Source organism: Corapipo altera, unplaced genomic scaffold (assembly GCF_003945725.1).
Source record: "Corapipo altera isolate COAL_440 unplaced genomic scaffold, ASM394572v1 71, whole genome shotgun sequence".
Lineage (NCBI taxonomy): Eukaryota > Metazoa > Chordata > Aves > Passeriformes > Pipridae > Corapipo > Corapipo altera.
Window position 1 is genome coordinate 3461700 of NW_020884916.1, and position 8177 is coordinate 3469876.

Genomic DNA, 8177 nt, shown 5'->3' on the forward strand with positions numbered 1-8177 from the left:
AAAGGTGAAGACAAGGACTGATTTTAACCAAATTTGATCTCAGCTTTGTAGCACCTGAGGGTTTTGAAGATGTGGTTGATCCAAAGGTGGTTGGACTGTTCAGGAAGTGAATGGGAATGAATTTTCCACCATAATTAGATGTGCTACTTTATTCTATATCCTCCATGGAGAATTCAGGCTTCTAACTTTGCTCCTTTTTCAGTGGTTTGTACTGGGTACAATTCTATTTACAACAGACACCTGCAGTGTTATGGGTTGTGGGTACTGACATTGTTAAACTGCTGCTCTGAGAGAGGGGGGGAAAAATGCTCTTATTTATTTTGCTAAGGAGAAAGATGTGCCTCCCTGAGCTAAATGGAAATGCAGCATTTCTCAGCAATTGCTGGCCAGGGCATTTTAACAGAAAATCGAAGCATATTTATCATTTGGAGGTGAAATAGGGGGGGAAAAAAAAAATCTCAGACTTCTAACAAGGGCCATAAAGATGGAAGACAGTGGTCTCTTGAAGTCATTAAATATTGAGGCATATGTCAAACCCAATGAAAGTGATGGTGCTTCTGTTTGATGTCATTGTTAAGAAAATGAGGGCTGGGGAGGAGATGCACAACAGGATGAGAGCTCTGGGGCATAGAGACACAGGTTTATTAAAACTACAGTCCAGCCAGTAGCTGTTGTTAAAAAAATATATATATATCCAGAAGTAAGGCTCTGTGTCTCATGCTGTCCCTCAGAGGTGGATGGATGTTATTTGATTTACAGAAACACTGAAGAGCCTCTCTGAGCTCTGTGTTGGCAGCAGGTGCTCTACAAAGGCAGAAAAGATGATCCGACTTTTTATTTCTTTCTCTCTGTTGGTTTAAGGGGGGAAAAAGGGGCATTTAAAAGCCACGAAAATGCCCTTTCCAACTTCAGCAGGAGCTCGGGGGTTGTATTTGACTGTTGGTTAATGGGTTATGAAATAATTAATTCCTAAACTCATTCTTTTAGTAACGGTGCCACCTCGTGGGCTCGGAGGGGAGGAAGGACAGTGGGGCCGGATGAGGCTGAAAACAAGGAGCAGAACACGTTTAATTACCATTATACAGCCTTACCTTGCCACGATGTTCTTGTTAACAATCACTTTTTACTCTTAATTGCTCTCTGATTATTTCAGTTCCAACTCCTTGCTGCTGTACCAAGAGAAGGTCTGTTTGGCAGAGTTTAAATTGCAGTTTAAAAAGCAGTTTCTGGACAGCCTTGTCAAACACATATGAAAGAAATACAGTGACAACAGCAGCTTGTTAGTTGGAAATGTTAATAACATGCACTTCCTGAACCCTGTGTCTTGACTGAAGATTTCAAAGGGCTTTTTAACTCCAGGAATCAGTGTAGTTAAATCCCACATCCATCTGAGACAGAGGAGGTGTGGAGAAGCAGCTTGTTGGCATTTCTAATATCTGGGTCTGTCTTGTAACCCTTCCACTTACCAGGAGTGAGGGGATGCCTTTGAAAAAGGAGATAATTTGATTTTTTTTCTGTGCTGTCCTCCAGTCCTAAAAGAACAAAAATGATAAAATATCAATTTGTGAAAAGGATTAATGTGTCTTTCTTCATCCTAGTGAAAATATCTGGCACATTTTCAGTCACTGAGTAACTCATCATCTACCCAAAGCCCCTCAGCACTGATAGACCTCAATGCAGTGGTGGTAATATGGGCAATACTTCATCTTTCCACCTCTATTCCTTATCTTTGGTTTGTTGGGAATCCACTGGTGCTTCACCAGGGATGAGCCTCTTGTGTGCTGGGTGTGGGGATATATTTACACTTTTTCCTTTTGCAAGCTGGGTCTATGTGGTTCTCCTGCAAAATGTCAGTATTAACAGGAAGTGTCTTTGTGCCACTGATGTTCTTATTGCAAAAGATAAGCAAAAGATTTTGTGGCCTGAAAAATTGTGTGCACATCCCAATTATTGATATTTTCTTTAGGATTCTATGTTGGTTGGGTTTTTTTCATTTCACTGCAGCACAGCCTGGTTCTGCAAAGAAAAATGGATGCTAAAACACCATGATTTTAACTATATGCTTGTAGAATCTCACAAAGAATCCCCTTAAATGTAAAGGGGTGGGAGGAAAAAAAAAAATAGAAAAGCCTGCTTATTAGTTCCTGCTGCCATTGAAATCCCAGCTTTGCCTGTCAGGAGGAACAAGTGCATGTGAAGGGAGCTCGTGGGATGCCTGCAGAGCACAGACATCCCTTCTGCTTCCCTTTCACAACCAGCATTCCCCAGGGAAGCTGCCAGCAGCTTTTTCCATGTTAGCTGTGATCATCCTGATACACAGGATAAGCTCAGCCTGGCAAGGAGCTTGGGTTCTTTGGAAAATTCATTTAGCACTGAAATTACAAGTGCTAAAGGGGTGTGAAGGCTCAAAGTCACAAATCAGAGGAACTCGATGTCTGGGAGGGGTTTGCTCCGGTTTGGAGCAGGGGATCGTTCTCAGCTCTCATGGATGCTCTGGGAAGCACCAATCACTCCAATCCAATAGAAAAAAAAAGATGAAAAATGAGTTTCAGCAGAGCCTGGATAAGCACAGGCCACTTAGTTGTTGCCTTATCCAGGTGTCTGCCTCCTGGATTTGCAGCTCTATGGGCACAGTGCATGTCTTGCATCCATGCTGTGACTGCCAGAGGCTCCCAAACTGCCTCCTGAGCTCTCCATCCCCGTTTCAGGATGAAGTGCCAGCAGATCCCGAGGCGTGTCCCGTGTCCCAGCAGATGGAGCCCGTGCTGAGCCTTTCCATTCCCAGCAACTGCTGCATCTGCTGAACAGGCACAAAAAGCCCAGGAAGAGACGCCAGGCAGGGGTTAGGGGGGCAAGGAGGAAAGAGCAAGAGTTGAAACTTATTTCTTTGCATGAGCTGATCCAGAAGATAAAGAAATTGCTACACCAGGGCAGGCAGAGATAAAAGGAATTGCCCTGGTTAAACCCACTGCACTTAAAACCTTGAGAAAACCGAAGCTGTTTTGACCAGAGCCTGGTGCTTCATCCCTGCTCTAGGAATTTAGGGAAGAGGATACAGGAAGAAGCTGGATCGTGATCTAACAACGGTTTATTAAGTCTCCTCATGTCATACCACATTAAAGCTTAAATATGTTTCTCCCCAGGCCTCCACAGAAACTTAAAGCCTTTCCCCAGTGCTTTTATCTTTCCTCTCCTTGCACTTCAATTACCAACACTGCTGCTTTCCACAGCAAAAATTATTTTCTAGGTCACGATTTTTATCTGGCAAAGGAAGTTGAGCAAGACTAGCCTAGGTTAACCATTGAATAAAGAGTTTGAAATGAACCCTGTAAAGTCTGAGCAGGGTTTATTTATGCTGGATTTCTTCTACTTTGCTTTGGTGGACAGTGAGAAGCATTTGTGGTGTGAAAGAGTTGAGGTCCTGATGCTTGTCGGTGCTTCTGAATGAAGTTCTTTTTGGCTTTGTTTCAAAGGTATTTAACTTGTCAGCTTGGCTGTTTCATTAAAAGGAAATATTGCCTGGTTGCTCTTAGTTCTGCAGTGTTTGTGGCTGCTTTCCACAGCTGCTCAGGAGAGATGTATATTTAAAATGTGCCCTTCATTGAATGATAAATGCTCCAGGGAACAAGTGTTATTTTGGTGCCAAATGTCAGGGTTTGCTCTCTGAAGCAAATTACTGGGGCATGTCCCCTGCAAACCCGGGGGTGTGTGTGCCCCTGGAATGGGAATTTCCTCCATGTGCACTTTTGGGAGGGGGGGGGGAAACAGGAATATGGGGAAACAGATGGTATAGAAAACAGATGGCTCCTTCAGCTGCTCCCAGATGTCCCAGCAATGCTCTGCAAATACCTGCAAATGTGCTTTGATCTGTTCCTGGATGCGAACAAAACCCCCTGAAGGCAAAATGAGGAACCAGGACTCGGGCATTTAACGAGATTTCATGCAGCCCTTTAGTTTTTGGGGTAAGACTGGCTGGGAAGGCTGCTCTTTGGCATTAGAGGAAGGCAAATTCGATCTGGAAGGTGCTTATCAGGCACTGGTGATGAAGGGCTGGTTGGGATGTGTGTGTTGCTGGTGGGGAAAGGACATTTTTCAGTGGAAAGGCACTTTGTGCCAGCAAATGAATGCAAACACGTCCTGGGAGTTGCTGAACATGAGAAGGATCCAAGTTTGTGCTCCAGGCTACATAATAAGGTGTAAGAGGGTGTCTGAGGACTGTGGGTTCTCCCATGTGACAAACACAGTGGAGAACCTGGAGCAGGGATGTGTAAAAGGAGGGATGTGGTGGAGAGTGCCCTGGTGGTGCAGGGTGTTGAGGGAAGACTGGGATGCTGTTAAAGAAACACTGGCAGGGGTTTTCTAAGAAACACTGAGTAAATCTACTTTCCTCACCGTCCCAAGTGTCAGAATGTCAGGTTCTGACACTGGGAGTCAGCAAAAGGCTTTGTATCACTAAAAAAACCCAACACAGACCTGTTTGAAGGGCACCAGAACCACAATTTACCACTTGACCTCAAGAAAGGCCTTGGAAAATGGTGTCTGGTTGGCACTTGTCACTCAGAAGACCTTGGAACACCCGATTTCCAACTCTCCTGAAGTTCTGTATTAATCCCCCAGCCCAGAGGTAGTTCAACAGTAAGATACATTAATCTATTCCTGTTATTTAGCATTTAAGAGCCTTAAGCATGGGCAAGGAGTCTGTTTTGCCAGGTGCTGTATTAAACACTGAGCAAAATATAGTTGCTGCCCTATCGGAGTCTTTGCTGCATGCAAATTAAATCAATTACAGAAAACTTAAAAATAACTCCAGTACTGCTGGCACGCTGCACAGAGGGCAGGCCCTGCCACATCCTGCTCACTGGAGTTTTGTGGTTGACATCTGAGCAGCTTCTCCAGGCTGAAAGAGCAGAGAGCTCAGCGAAAAAAAATGCTGGAGTTCCTCTTTTTGAGGGCAACGCTTTCTGTCTGAAAAGGGAAAGTTTCTACTCCTTTAAAAGGGAGTAAAATTATGTTTCCCATTTTTGGTTTGCTTTTGATTTGTCCCTAAGGACCTGTGGGAAGGGTGGTCAGCCTGCTCAAAAACCTCAGGGTGCTGGAATACCCCTTAGTGATGAGGATGTGCTTGTGGTGGTGCTGGTGTCTTCTCCTGTAGGGATGAACTGTGGCACAAAAAGATGGAGCTTTGTTAAATAAAGCCCAAATTTGTGAAGGGTGAGGCTGGGAGAGCAGTCTGGGGTGGGATGGAGGGGGCAGTTTTGGGTGGAAGAGTTATTAGAGAGTGTCCAAAGGAGGGACATGAAGATGGTGAAGGGTCTGGAGGGGCCACAAGAGGAGACTGAGGGGAGGCTCCTTGGGGTCTGCAGCTTGTCATGAGGGGCAGCTCCAACACACTGTGAGCAGGGACAGGATCCAGGGAACAGCTGGAGCTGTGTCAGGGCAGGCTCAGGTTGGATCTCAGCAAAAGGTTCTTCCTCCAGAGGGTGGTTGGGCACTGCCCAGACTCCCCAGGACAGTGGGCACAGCCTCAAGGCTGCCAGAGCTCCAGGAGGGTTTGGACAATGCTCTGAGGGACAGGGTGGGATTGTTGGGGTGTCTGTGCAGGGCCAGGAGCTGGAATCAGTGATCCTTGTGGGTCCCTCCCAACTCAGCATGTTCTGTGATCTTTAGGAAGGTAGTGTGAGTTAAGAAGTGAAGCAGATTTTCCCTGTGTGCGTGCCTGCAGGATGGGGTGAGCTTGTATTTATAGCTTTGTGCCCTTGAGTTAAGTGCTCTGCTGCCTCTGTTCTTTATTACTGCCTTTGCTGCCTTCTACCTTCTGGTGTTCAGGCCTGAAATGTGACTTCCCAGTTGTCAGCAGTGTCCTGCTGGCATCCCTGGAGAGCAGATGATTTACAGGAATCAGTGCTCTCAGTAGCACTCAGTCTGCCTTTCAAGTGGTGAGCAATTCAAGCTGCACTTGGAATATGTTGATTGAATGTGGAAGACCTTGGATGTTCTTGATGGAAATGAGGAAGTCAAAGGCTTGCTCTGAAATTCAGTGTTTTGTTAGGTTAGCGTGGAAAAAACACACAAGGACATGTGAGGAACCATTCCTTAGGCTGGGAAACCAGAGGCTTGAGCTCAGCTGAGAGGAATTGGGGCACCCCTCTGATGTGGGGTGAGGTTTGAGCAAAGACAGAACCACAGCCAGTTGGTCTGAAAACACAGGAGGGATTTGCAGGTGATGATAAACTTGGATTTGTACCGACCTTGTCACCCAAATTCAACCCCAAAATACTTTGTGGAAGCATCTTTTGAAGTTCAATCACAGTGGCAGCTTCTGGATGCAGAGTGATGTGACACCTGGCAGTTCAGGGTGGGAATTCCGTGTCTTCCCCTGGGAAATAACACAAAATACGTCCTGGGTGGCAAGTCTGTGTCCTGGGGGGGATCTCTGGCTCAGGAACAGGTTTAATGTTAACATTTGATATGCAAAGGTCAGGTCTTCCCTCCAGCATCCTTTTCTAGGCAAAGCCTCTCTTGCCTCCCAGTTTTGTGGCTCATGCAGCAAAGCTCGTGCCTTTTCCAGTCAGCACAAACAAACATGGATCAGGCATGGATTTACTCAAGGAGGCTGAAGCCTGTGAGAGAAAATTGTCAAGGTAATGCAGGTCCTCGCTCCACAGATGTGACAAGAGCTCTTTTCCCCCCACTCACACTGGGGAAATGCATCTGCCTTATCCCATCTTACATAAACTGGGAAACTCAGCCCCTGGGAAAGCACTGGATGTGCTTGTGTAATAAAGCCCAGCAGGGAGAGGCTGCAGCAGGAACACGAGCCTGGTTAACACCAGCAAAAAGAACTCATCTTTCTATATTTGATGCAAACCCTGTAGCTATGAAAAAAAAAAAAAAAAACAACACAAAAAACCCCGGTTTGACATGAATTCTTCATGTGATGGTCCATAATCTGCTGTAGTGCTGGAAATAATTCTGATTGTTCCAGTCTGGCAGACCTGCTGCTGCCACAACCTTCAGCAGTCACAGCCAGGGATGTGCTGCTGGCCTGGCCTGCCACAAGCTGTGACCCCCCCAAGGCTCCCAATCTCCTCCTGGTTTTCCTTCTAAATATTGGCTGAACACAACTGCTTTTTGATTCTAGGAGACACTTTTTTGTGCTTATTGCTATCCAAGAAGCTCTTGTCAGCCAAGAAGCTGTTCTGCATCTCACAAAGTACAAACCCTGAAGGAAGGATGTTCTAAGAAGTAAATCACAGCAAGAAATCTTTACTCTCTATCTTTATTATAATATTACATTTATCATTTACTCTCTATCTTTATTATAACAGTTCTTTACTTTTCTATCTCTATCTTTATTATAATAGTTATTATTTACTTTCTATCTCTATCTTTATTATAATAGTTATTTACTTTCTATCTATCTTTATTATAACAGTTATTATTTACTTTCTATCTCTATCTTTATTATAATATTGTATTTATTATTTATCTAATGCTGTATTTATTATTTACTCTCTATAATACTGTATTTATTATTTACTCTCTATTATAATACTTTATTATTTACTCTATCATAATACTTTATTATTTACTCTCTCTATTATACTTTATTATTTACTCTCTCTATTATACTTTATTATTTACTCTCTCTTTATTATAGTATTGTATTTATTATTATTATCTATCTCTATCTTTACCCTTTATCTCCATTATAATCTTACATCTATTATTTGCTCTCTATCTTTACTCTGTCCTTCCTCTCTATCTCTACAGACAGCCCAAACTTGTGTCCTTTGGAGCATTTCACCTCAGAAAATGGCCTTGGTAAAAGATCACTGTGACCCAAAATACATACAAGTAACCTTAATGGAGCCTAAAAACACAATAGAAATGGGGGGTAAATAAAAAGTTAGCATTGCTTCTGTGGTTTTGGGGGTTTTATTTTTGGGGAGTGAATTTCTCACGCTGAAGGGGAATATTGGCAAATGCCACCACATCTTTTGTTCCCTTCCCTTTGGCTGTTGCTGATAGATCCTCACAGAACGATTGCCATGAATATTTTACTTTGCTGTTCAACAGACTTAAAACATGTTACCCCAGGAAGCTGTGGAATATTAATACTTTATGTGTGGTGAACAATGAATAAATAATCTCAGCCTCGGATCGGAGGTGCTCAG

The 8177-nt window shown here is 43.9% G+C and overlaps 1 long non-coding RNA gene across 1 annotated transcript; it reads left to right on the forward strand.

The window, feature by feature from the left end:
- Window positions 1-3382: 3382 nt before the first annotated feature.
- On the forward strand, window positions 3383-7869 carry LOC113953084. Its single transcript, XR_003529732.1, has 3 exons — window positions 3383-3473; window positions 7142-7245; window positions 7774-7869. It is a non-coding gene; the product is annotated as an uncharacterized LOC113953084 (long non-coding RNA).
- Window positions 7870-8177: the final 308 nt, after the last annotated feature.